The following is a 12,800-nucleotide window of genomic DNA, read 5'->3' as shown; positions in this document are numbered from 1 at the left end:
AGTGGTAGAGAGCTGAGGAGGACAAGATAGAAAACAGGATAGATGTAGAAATAAGCTTTCAGCTGGCTCTCTGATGGGGCTCTGTCCAAAACAAAGCTAGAGGAAGGCTACAACGGGAACACTGCACCAGCAGCATTGTGGCATTGTCTTTGCTACATTCATTATGAAGACACACACATCCATTTTGATTATTTTAAACTAAAAGTAACTATCTTGACAAAACATGTCATCTGACAAATTAATTTGACTTTTCTTCAAAGTGATCTGTTGATATGAATTCTCGTATATGTTAGCACATGACTCAATCTCTTATCCATGTTAACAAAATACAGAGCTGAGGAATTTGTTACCAAGTTCCAATTATGTGCAATATAGACCCTGAAAATTTAAATTTACCAAACATAAAGAAATTTGTGTTTGATCAATAATTTTTGGTGCCACATTTGTAAGTAAAATGTATTTGTGGGATGAGCAGCAGAGTTGAATATGTGGGTTGAACCCATGAAAAACAAAAAAAAGCCAAATTTTCCAAATAAGCTGTTTGGTGTGGGGAAAAGCAGATTTAAAACATTTTTCATGGGGGGTAATCTACAATCAACTCTGCTGGCCATCCCACTATTGCATTTTCCTTATAGATTTGTCACCATTTAAAAAGGGAAAGAAAGACTCTTTCCAATGACACCTGGGAACATGAGACCCTAGAAATGAAGATATATAAAACTGGAAATCATAGGAGCTTTTATCAGAATACCCATTCTATACCATTTAAATATCTGGAAAGCAGAAACTTGAGTAGATTGGAATAACTCCTGCAAATCCATTTTCATTGCTACGGTGATGACACACAGATCTGCATCTCCTCAAAACCCACCACTGCCATCCCTCCCACCTCCCTCATCACTTGCCTGGAAGATATCTGGAGCTGGATGAGCAGGAACGTCCTGAAGTTCAATAGGAATAAAATCAAGGCCCTGCTCATCAGCTCCACATTCACCCTCACCAAATCAAAACACACCCCAGCCCCACACATCACCATTGAAGGACTCCCTGTATCCTTGTTCCCCCAAGTCAAGAGCCTTGGCATCACTCTGGAAAGCATCCTTTCATTTGCACCTCACATTTAAAACATCTCCCAGATTGCCTTCTTCCATCTACACAACATCTCTAGAGTATGTCCATCACTTTCCCAGTCCAGCACCAAAATCCTGGTACATTCATTGTCACTTCCCACATCAACTACTTTAACACCCTCCTCACCCTCCTGTAACACCCAACAGACTTCAATATAATTAGAACTCAGCCTTCCGGATCACCACCCACATCTGATTGACTTAAATCACCCATATCCTCATCTTACTTCCTGGTTCAATACAGCACCCACTTCAAAAACCTCCTCCTTAAATACAAAGCTCTTCACCATCTAGCCCCCATTTACCTGTGACCTCCTTCAAGGATACTGCTCTTCCAGCACCCTCCGCTGAACCTCTGCTGGACTACTAACCATCCCCACATCACACCTCAGTTGCATGGGTGCCTGAACCTTCAACTGCTCGGCACCCACACTATGAATCACTCCCCCCGCACATATAACAGTCAGAGTCCACCACAACATTTAAATACAAACTCAAATCCCACCTAATCAAACTGCAATACTCACTCTGATTGGACACTGTGTGGTACACCTGTTTTTAGACTGATGCTTTGTTTTAACATTGTCTGATGTTATTTTATGCTTTTATTATCTGTGAGGAGACCTTGGGTGACTTGAAAGGCACCAGAAAATGAAATAATTATTATGATGTTCAGTTAAAATATATATTCAATAAATACTCTATGGTCTTTGCTTTCTGCATGACTTTTAATTCAGTTGCATGTTGTGTTATTAGTGTTATAAGTGTAGTAATATTTAATATAGACAATCTACGGCTGCCTTTGCTGCAGGATGTTTTAGATCAATAAAAGTGAAAAGAAAATAGCAAAACAGTAGTGCTTGGTTTTTCATTTATTATTTTGTAATGACAAGCATTTAATCCTTTGCTCTAAAGTCTCATACTGTGTCTCCAAGGTGAAGCAAAGCTTTATGATATGTGAAACAGGGTACGATGGCTTTATAAAGCAACTTCCTGCAGATTATAGCCGCCCAAGCCATGACAAAAACAATCTCCAGAGCCATTAACTTAAATTGTGCAAGCAAACACAAGTGCCCTTCTGTAAATGTGAAGAGAAACATAAAATCATGCGTGAAATGTAAGTTGCAATCCTGAGAATTACTGTGGCTCAAATTGAAATGGTGTAAGAGCAGGTGGATACCAAAATGACATTTTGACACGTGTAAAGACCAATAAGACATCTTGGTTATGATTCTTTGCTTGCTCTGTAAATTAACCCTTGCTAAAAGGTTATATGTGCTCAACAGCTCTGTTCGTTGTGCTGTAAAAAGGAAGAAAAAGTTTACACAAAGTCTTGTTCAGCAGCTTGTTTTTGCACGAGTTCCTGTAGAAATTCCCTGTTCCCATGTTGCGTTTTAACGCTATGTCAGTGTTTGCTGTAAGTGCTAACATCCACCTGAGCAAACAACCTGTCGGGGGGAAAAAAACATAAAATCTCACACCTAGGACTGTTATTTACCCAGAAGGAACATTCACCCCACCGGCTCTTGAACTCATCAGAATGAAGAAATAAACACAGCTTGCGGCTGGTTGTTTGTGATGAGGGCAAAAAATGAAACATTCCAGCAATGATGATTGACAGTGTTTTATATAATAATACTCCATCATGTTGTGGGAGGGAATTTAAATACATGCTGGTTGATGTTTTTTTGTAATGGTCCATGATTCAGAATAATAATGCAGTATATAAATTCAGCTGTGAGGTAAACAGGGGGCAAAACTGGAAAGTGAGAAAGCAGAACTGATTTAATCGAAAAACAGCAGCATTTTACATGATGTGAGAAGAATATTTAAGAAGAGGAAAATAGGAGACAAAAAAAATCCCAAATTCCCTGCACAGGAGCCTGAGTAATTTGGATGCTGATCAAACAAAAATATGGCAAAGGCATTGCATAAGAATTAAAAATAAGAAAGACTGGAGCTTTGCACAGTAAAAATGGGAGACCATTTTTATTGTATATTGACTATAAAATTTTATGCCATTTTTCATCAGACAATACATGTTTTTTATGTTAAATCATAGTTTTTCTGTAGTGTGATTTTTCTTAATTTCCTCATGTTTAAATTTGAATTCAATTATAATCCTCCCAGAAGGAGATTTATAATACCACAGTATCTTCATTGAGGAAAAAAATATAATAAAATACAGTAAAAATAAAACAAATATCAGCTGACAAACATTTGAAAAAGTAAAATGTGCCAGGTAAAGAAGTGTAATTGAAATCTTTAAAGTTATTTTTTGTAGTTTTAACACTGACCCTAATTCTAACATGAGGATAGTGCTTCTCCTCTCAAGCTGAACCTCTCTCAGCCTCTGAAATCATATCTCTCTCCATTATAATAATTACAACACCTTCCAGGTGACTCTCCCACGCTGGTAAACTTTCAACCTCCACACTTCAGGTTTGATTAGCAGGGCTGACATTTCCCAACTCAGACTGAGGCAACATCATCAAACAGAAAAACGCTGAGATTATTGTTTTTACAGGTAATGTGATATTCCTCATGATGTGTAATTGACTGTGACATGTAAAAGTGAAGCTCACCATCAAAGGTCACTATTACCAGATTTCCCTAAGGAGTAGAGGCTCATCTCTTCTCCCCGAATAGGAATCTTAAGTACAGAACTAGTAATTAAATTACACAATTATTTTAGAAAACAACTATTCTTAAAGGGATAATTGGTGTTAGGTGGGCCTACTGCTTTTTCTTCAGATTGATCAAAGAGCAGAAATTTGGACAAAAATGGACAATTACTTTCTAAGTTGGTAGATTTTTGGACAGCAAACATTACCTTTAAAAGAGTTTGTTTTTTTATCCCATTAAAGAGGCAACCTCATTAGGTCTGGCTGTGAATAATGCAGCAGTAATGGCTTGTGGGTTTGGGTTGCAGGTAAATGACTGCCTCTGAGAAGGTCGTTAATTGTGGAGTCCCATTATAGCAGCATAATTAAGAAAAAGGAGATTGTTATGAAAGGTCCTCATTAAAATGTCCTTGATTTTTAATCATATTCTTGTCTATTCTAGTCACAGGAGATTATCATTTGGTATCTTCCTTTAAAAAAAAACATGGCTTCTCTAGGAAAACTTGAATTGACTTGGCAGCTGAGTGATTAAGTACATCAGGCATATTGTCAATATATTTGAATTTCTGGTGAGAGTTGGCGGTGTGTTGACTGATGAATGTCCTCCTCTGAATCACAAGTGTCTGTCCTGGCCTGTTAAGTTGATGGTAGTAGTGAGACAAGAGGCAAAAAATGTCAGCTATTACAACAGGTTTTATTCCATGAAGCACGGCCGACTCTATTTGAATCTTCTAAGACTAAATCAAAATGTGGCAATGTCACATATTATTATTAATATTGTTATTTGTCAGGGACAGCTGAATAGGCCCACTACATGGCCTCTTTATTAAGTCCAAATTTTGTATAGACTATATTTTGCATGCTGGGACAGGAATGCCATTTGTAAAGTATGTTCTCTTATTGTCCTTTTTTATTTATTTATTTTTTAAGCTATATTTGATCAAATCTAATAGAAAGAGTAAAAGACAGAAAAAGAAAAACGGAGGAAAAGGATGGACCTTACTTAAAGTGATTGAATGACACTGCTGAATGAAAGATCTGATGATACGGTGCCAAAATCTGATTTCCTGCAAGTCTATTTTTTTTGTTGAGCAAATTCATCAAAACAAATAAATCATACTTTCAAATACATTCAGCCATTTGTGTAGGCTGACATATGAAGGGGAGTATGAATCCCTTTTTTGAGACCTACGCTCAACTATAGGGTCACTGGCAAAAACCAGATCCAGAATATCAAACAATGTTGGATTGTAACTCCAACCATGATGTTATCTTGTAATTTTTCTTTCTTTTTTTTTGTTTGCCAATAATTCTAGGCATTATCTGATAAGTTAAAAGCTTCAGTACAGAATCCTTAAAAAAATCCAGATGTTGATCCAGATCACCTCCCCAAAATGTAATCAGTTGTTCGTTTATTCCACTTCTGACATTTTCTGGAAATTTTATTTTAAGTTATGTTGATAATAGACAGATAAACTAATGCCACTAAAAAGATAATAAAATGCCATTGAAAAGATAATAAAATAATCAGAAGAATGAAAGCAGAATAAGGTTTGAATATGCTCCAATAAATGAGTGGGGGTGGAAATGATGTGCTCCTCAGGACCAAGTTTAGACATCCTTGACATCCTTGCTGAGGCAGTATTCATCTCTAGTTGCAAGTAAAAGATGGGCTGTTATTGTGTTTTATAACATTTTGGAGACTCTGTACTGAATGGATGGCTCCTCTACCGGTGCTGTGTTGATGCCAGAATATTATTGAGCTGTTGATGTGTGATACACACATCAGGCGCTCTGTTTTGATACTTTAACATTATATGATGCTTTTTTCTAATTGTTCCCCCTCAAATAAATGAAAAAAATATAAATACAATAAAAAAACAACTTTTTTTTAGTATGTTAGCTGTTTGGTGAATGTTGTAAACTAGTAAGTATTTGACATTTCCTTTTTGAAATACAAGCCCAAAGTAATCCCAACTGCTAATCAATTAATTACTTTTTTATTGAAGCTGTGTCTACTTCTAATTCTGTTTCACATCTACATGCTCCCACTGGCACAGGTCATAAAGAAAAACAAAATTAGTTACCATAGCTATTCAGATGACACGCAGATATATAACAATGTCACCAGGAGACAGAGGCCCTGTACAGGCTCTTGGTAAATGCATTGAGGAGATTAATGACTGGATGTGCCTGAACTTTCTTCAGTTAAACAAAAACAAAACTGAGGTAATGGGCTTTGGTGCCAAAGAGAAATGCTTAAAGGTCACCTCAGAGCTTCAGTCTATACACCTAAAAACCACCAACCAGGCCAGAAATCTGGGTGTAGTGATGGACTCAGACCTAAACTTTGAAAAACGCATTAAGGGAATTACAAACTCAGCATAAAGTCAGGGTAAAAGATCTGATGTCTCAGCAGGACCTGGAAAAACTAGTCCATGCTTTCATCTTTAGTCAGCTTGAATACTGTAACAGTGTTTTTACAGGTCTGCCTAAAATATCAATTAGACACCTACAGCTTATTCAGAACTCTGCTGCTCGAGTCCTCACTAAGACCAAGACCAACCTTTTGACCCAGTGTGATCCTACTAGAACCCTGAGTTCATGTGAATCCGTTCTCTTATCAGTCAGAACCAGAAAGCTAGTTAACTACCTTAGCTTAAACATGAAGGCTGGAAACAGCTACCAGGACTTTTGTCCAAAAGCAGCTATCCATCCTACTTAAATTCACTATTTAAGACATTATTACATTTTAATTTGACTCAAAAATCAATAGTGTGGAGCTGCACTACAGTCTTATACAACATTTTCACTCCATAGCAAAGTAAATCTAGGTCTGCTTTATATTCTGTGAGCAAAGCAAATGGACCAACAGCAGCACAAACACAACCAAAGGCTGCCCACAGCTTAAATTGTTCCACATATTTCTAATTACTGCCTCCCAGTGGGAGTAACACCCTAAAAGAGCATTGTTTCTATGGGAGGTAAGAGGAGTAATTTGCTTTAAGGCCCTGACATACCTCTGCAAAGAAAAACACCTGTTTCAGTTTCTCTAGAAGCATATTCTCTCCTTAATGATTCAATGTACATTTATAAGATTGAAATATCTATGAGGGTACAAAAAGGGAAATAATTTCCAGGTGTATGAATACCACCTTTTTATTTCTCTTAAAACCTGGAAAAATAAAAAAACATATATATTTCATAAGTTGCTGAGTTTTGTTCCCATAATTACAAATAAAAAAGGAATAGAATATCTAAGAACAAAGGTCATTAGATTCTACTGTAAGAATATTTTATTAAGTGTGAGACTATGCTGTCACTTAACACTTAAAATTGAATCTGTGCCTGGAGTGATAGTCAGAGGCTCAAACTGACAGAATGAGGCCAAGCAAGTTCATGAGAAAAAGCTGTAGTTCAGTTAATAAGACTTATAATATTTTTCAGTAATGAAACATTTAAGATATTAATATTATCTCTGGATTTCTTGAGCAACAGCATCTTCTGTCCTGGAAGCTGAGGATGAAAAAAACAAAACAAAACAAACTGGCTGACTGTGTCTCAGGTCTCTAGTTGGAGCCTCAGAGTTGGACTCGCAATCAAGAAGTAAATGATTGTAGATTTATTATTTTGTCTAAGAACAAATAGTTCAAACAAAGTAATTCTAATCATTCAGGATGCTGAAGCACTGCTCACCATATTTTATATGCTGCGTGCTTGCAACGACAGAAAACTGGTAAATGCTAATTTTTCATATCAAGGACCCTCCCCCATAGGTTCTTCTTGCAGGCAACAACAGCCCATTAGCAGGGGCGACATTTAGCACAACTAATTGAGGGGCTGCGCCATTTACAGAAAATACAGCTCCTCAATGCAGCTGGTCCAGGTTTGAATTCGGGCCTGGGGCTCTTTGCTGCATATTCACCCTAACCCAGTGTTTCTCAATCCAGGTCCTCAGGACCCACTGTGGTTCAAACCTTGGCTGGGGAGAGATTCAAACACAGCCTTTCTGTGTGGAGCTTGCATGTTCTCCCAGTTTACGTATGTGCGGGTTCTCACCGGGTACTCCAGCTTCACACACAATTTCTTCCAGGATTAATAAAGTAGGTTAATAAATAAAATAAGTAATTTCATTCAGGTGTGTTAAAGGGTTACCTCTAAAACATGCAAAGCAGTGGGCCCTGAGGACAAGGAGTGAGAAACAAACCCCTTTTCCTGTTGAGCTACTGTCAAATTAAAGGCAAGGGAAATTTATTTGTATAACACATTTCTTATACAAGACAATTCAACGTGCTTTACATAAAACATTAAAAGCATAACAGTGGGGTGCAAGAAGCAATTACAAGTGCATTAAAAACAGACTTTAAAAAAAAAAAAAAAACAGGAAGAAAAGACCTAAAAAATAGTTAAAAAGCACAAAATAAAGTTCCAGCGTGAAGAATTAACAGTTGTTCTGATAAAAGGAAGCAAATAGAAGCGTTTTTAACCCTGATTTAAAACTTCTGAGAGTTTCAGCAGACCTGCAGATTTCTGGGAGTTTGTTCCACGTGTGAAGCTGAACGCTGCCTCTCCATGTTTAGTTCTGACTCTTGGAACAAAAAGTAGATCTGACCCTGACCACCTGAGGGATCTGGCTGGTTCATAACAAACCAGAAGATCCTGAATGTATTTTAGTCCTAAACCATTCATTGCTTTGTAAACTAAAGGCAACAAGAGCCAAAAAAAAAAAAAAAAAAAAAAAAAAAGCCAACAAAACATGAGGACGTTCATTAATCTGACTCAGTTGTGTTGTAGTAGGATCATGTCTAAAATATGCAGGGCAGTGGGTCCGGATCATGTTTGTCATTACCTAAACCTAACCAGGAAATGAAAGTTGTGTAGTAAAGAATTTACTGACCAAACATAACTCAGAAGTATGAATTCATATATCAAGTCATATCTTTGTTGCAATATTCTACAATAAAGCATATTACATGTTTTACTAATGCTGTGAAGCCTTACTTTTCAGGGAAATGCTTTTCTGTAAGCTAGCCATCTTTATGCTTTGAGAGACAAAATACTTAAGATAATGTAAAGATTTATGGCATAGTAAAAAAAAAAAAAATTAAAAATAAGGGTATTGTCATTGTGTAGGCTTGAGAAAAGGACACAAATGTGGTACACTTAATAGTTAAAAACCAAAAACCTAGCTACACCAGGGTACTGGACCGCAAACAAAAAATAGGGAACCAGATTGGACTGGAGAAAGACAAAGTAAAGATGATGATCTGGCAAAGAACAAAAGAAACCAATGGGTATTTAAACACTAAAGAGGGGGAACAAGCTAAATGAGAAGCAGGTGGAGCAATCAGCAAAATTAAACCAGGTTTGCACTAAACAGGAAGTAAGGAGAACAGAACAGGACTACACACACACACACACACACACACACACACACACACACACACACACACACACACACACACACACACACACACACACACACACACCCAAAAAGATAAAACCAAAGCACAAGACTCAAAGACAATAGAAACTAAGGAACAGAAATAAAAACCCCACAAGCCATGACAATAGTTTTGCAACGAGAAATGAGTTGTTTTAGTCGTTGGAGGTTTAGAGGTTGATTGACCTGGGCAGGTTGTGACCTTGAAAACATGATAACGACTAAATACTTCTCCAGGACCAGCCCTGTTTGCTGTATGTTTCCAAGACATTTTTTTTAAATAGATATAACATCATACACAAATGATGGCAACCCCTTTACATCTCATGTTTTGGTAGGTCTACTATAACAAGAGCAAGCTAACTCTTAGCCCTGCTTATGAGTCATTTATGGCTCTTTGTAGGATTCTGCTGTAAAAGCACTTTGTGTGGAGAGCTGAGATGAGGACGAACTGTATATTTAGTGTTGGGCCCAGTCTCTTGCAGTGTGATTAATGAGCAGGCAGACAGACAACCAGGGTGCATTCTAATCACCCACAAGGACAAAGAGTGATAGAGAGCGACAGAGGGTGTGAAGAAATGCCTGCTTACTAATGGCTTCAGCAGCCTGCAATCTACACGACATTTAACTGAAACTGTTAATGGAAACACATCCTAATGATCAGAAAAATTACATTCTCATATGCTTTCTCAATGATCTGTCCTTGGCCAAGTCAGTCTAGATTTCTTTATATAAATGGATGAGGAAGAGGCTATTGTTACTGTTATGCGATAGAGCATGTTCATTTATACAAATTATTAAAGCTGAAATCTGATGCTAATGCTTTACCTTGGAATTATCTACTTTATAATGAATAGTTTGTGGTTGCAAATCAAGCCACTGATTATATCACTGTAACATAAAATGTACAATTTATGTTGTGAATTGAGCTTTTAATACATTTTATTCATTGTTTTGCAGCATGCATATGTACATTAATATTAAAAGTTACACATTATAAGATCTAGCAAGAAGAGACCCTGCTTTATCTTCAGGATAATCACTTCATTTTCATACATAACCATCTCTAGGCTTCATAGAGAATGGTCTGAGAAAATAGAAAACATCCAGTGAGCAGCAGCTGTCTGGACCAAAATGCCTTGTTGATGTCAGAGGGCAGAGGAGAATGAACAGACTGGTTCAAGGTGATAGAAAGGAAACAGTATGTTGTCTTTCTCTACATGTCAACCTTGAAGCAGATTGGCTGCAGCAGGTAAAGACCACACTAGATACCGCTCCTGTCAGCTAAGAACAGGAAACTGGTGCTGCAGTCCATGTAGGATCACAAAAACTGAACAAAAGAAGATTCTAAAAACGTTACCTGGTCTGATGAGTCTCAGTTTCAGCTGCAGTATTCAAAATGTAAAGGCAGAATTAGGTGCAAACAAGCTGAAAGTATGAATCCAACAATTCAGGCTAATGGTGGTGGTGTAACAGTGTGGAGGATATTTTCATGTCACATTTTGGGTCCCTTCGTACCAACTGAGTATCTTTAAACATCACAGCCTACCTGAGTATTGTTACTGACCACATGTATTCTTTAATGAGCACATGTGTAATACTATCATGTCAATATGGACCAATATCTCTGAAGAATGTTTCCAACACCTTGTTGAATTTATGTCATGAAGACAGGCAGTTCTCAAGAAAACACTAACCAGTGAGTATAGTTTTAATGTACAGGCTTGGTTTGTTTGAATATGAACTGCCTTTAATCACATTCTGCAAATCTCTAGCAGAGAGTCACTATCAGATAGTATATTAAAACATTTTCAAAAACTATTTCAAATTAAAATGCCACATTTGGGGAAACAGTAAAACCCAAAGGCATCTTACTTCCAGTTTCTACTTTCCTGACTTCCATCATATTTTGGCTCTAAGATAAATATTTAACTGTCACTCAGAATCCAATAGAGCCAACAGGCAAATCAACCACAAAATGCTTTAATTTGCTGCAATCTGCCACATAACTGTGAAATACAACAGCAATGGACAAAATGAAGTCAAATTAGTGGCATTTTTACCAACTACAAGGAGCTCTACCTTTTTTTTATTTATTTCTGTTTGCTTTGAAATGTAAATAATGAAAGGAATGTCTGATAAAAGCTCTGAAAAGCTGTGTTTCTGTTCACCATCTGCTTTCAAATAAGCCACAAGTAAGAAAAAAATAATGACATTTAAATTGAAACTACTTAATATTTAATATTAAGTTCATCAGAAAGGATGAGTGCCCTCGGTTTGATTACGCCCTTATTAAACATCATTAACAACATGAAATCAGCTTCCACTCTCAATGTTGTGGCTCCTCTTGTAATAAAAATGGAGTTTCCATTTGTAAGATATATTGCCAAAAGTCACCACAGATTTAGGTGACGTATCTGCTGTCACTTTGTGAATAATACTCTGACCTTTACTTCCTATTTGAGAAGCAATGTGGCCCAGGCTGGTAAGAAAGACGGATATGCAGAGGATGAAATATGTCCAGGGATAGAAACTGAGCAGGTGGATTCTTCGTTGTGATATCACCTATAAACTGTCATCAAGTATGAGGCCATCGCATGTTATCACACAGAGGTGTAACATGCTGATGTTGGACCAGCAAACTGTCTTCAATTGATCTGGAAGACAATGAACATAAAGTAGAGGAAAATATTAACAGATAAAATTCTTGAGATTGTTTTCACAGCCAAGAAAAAATCGACTTCTTTCTTCATTTGCTCTCTTTTGTTTGAGCTGTTGCACAATTGATCAGGCCCTGAATGTGGATTGATTACACTGTCACCACCAGTGTCATCCCTTTTTGAATAAATTTAATATTTGATTAAAATTGTTATTCATGCTGCAGGGTCTTTGCAATGCCATTTTGCTCCATTGTCACTTTCACTTCATCTTGTACCATCCTTACTATCAATAACCAGACGCAATAATGAAGTACATGCTATTTTCTAAGAAGGGTGTGCACAATTATTAGTATAATTTTACTTTATATTTTCCCTTTTTTTATTCTCTGCACATGCACTTGAGGTAATATCTGTCTTCTATCAGCAGAATTGCATAAAAACTAGCAGGCTAATCTTTATGAATCTTGGCAAAGGAAAAAGGAAAAAGCCATTAAAATGATTGATGATTGCATCTGGATCAAGTTCTTTTTTTTAAACATTAATAATTAAGTATTTTCTAAGATCTGTTTGTCATTAACATTATGCAAAAACCACCAGGACGATTTGTATGGTTTTTTAGGCTATACTGTTGAAATGGAGCAAAGGTAAATTTAGCTTCAAAACAATGTTTTTGAAAAATATCTAATATGTTGGCTTTAACTTGTATACCAGCCTTTTGTATGAAAGTGGATTATTTGTCTTGAGGGACTCTCTGAATGTCCTTCTTTTGCCCTCTTCATAAAGCACTTTTAATTTAGTGTAATTTTTTTTACTAGAGGGGCGCTCGGGTAGTTTACTTTTTATTTGACAAACTGACATTTCTTTAGGTGACCTAGTTTGGGACCACATTTATGAATTATTATTTAACATTACCAGTTATTGTACAGTTTGAAGTTTTGTTCAT

The sequence above is a fragment of the Melanotaenia boesemani genome, chromosome 18 (genome assembly GCF_017639745.1).
Source record: "Melanotaenia boesemani isolate fMelBoe1 chromosome 18, fMelBoe1.pri, whole genome shotgun sequence".
Lineage (NCBI taxonomy): Eukaryota > Metazoa > Chordata > Actinopteri > Atheriniformes > Melanotaeniidae > Melanotaenia > Melanotaenia boesemani.
The sequence above is the reverse complement of the archived record's forward strand: the minus strand, read 5'-3'. Positions refer to the sequence as shown.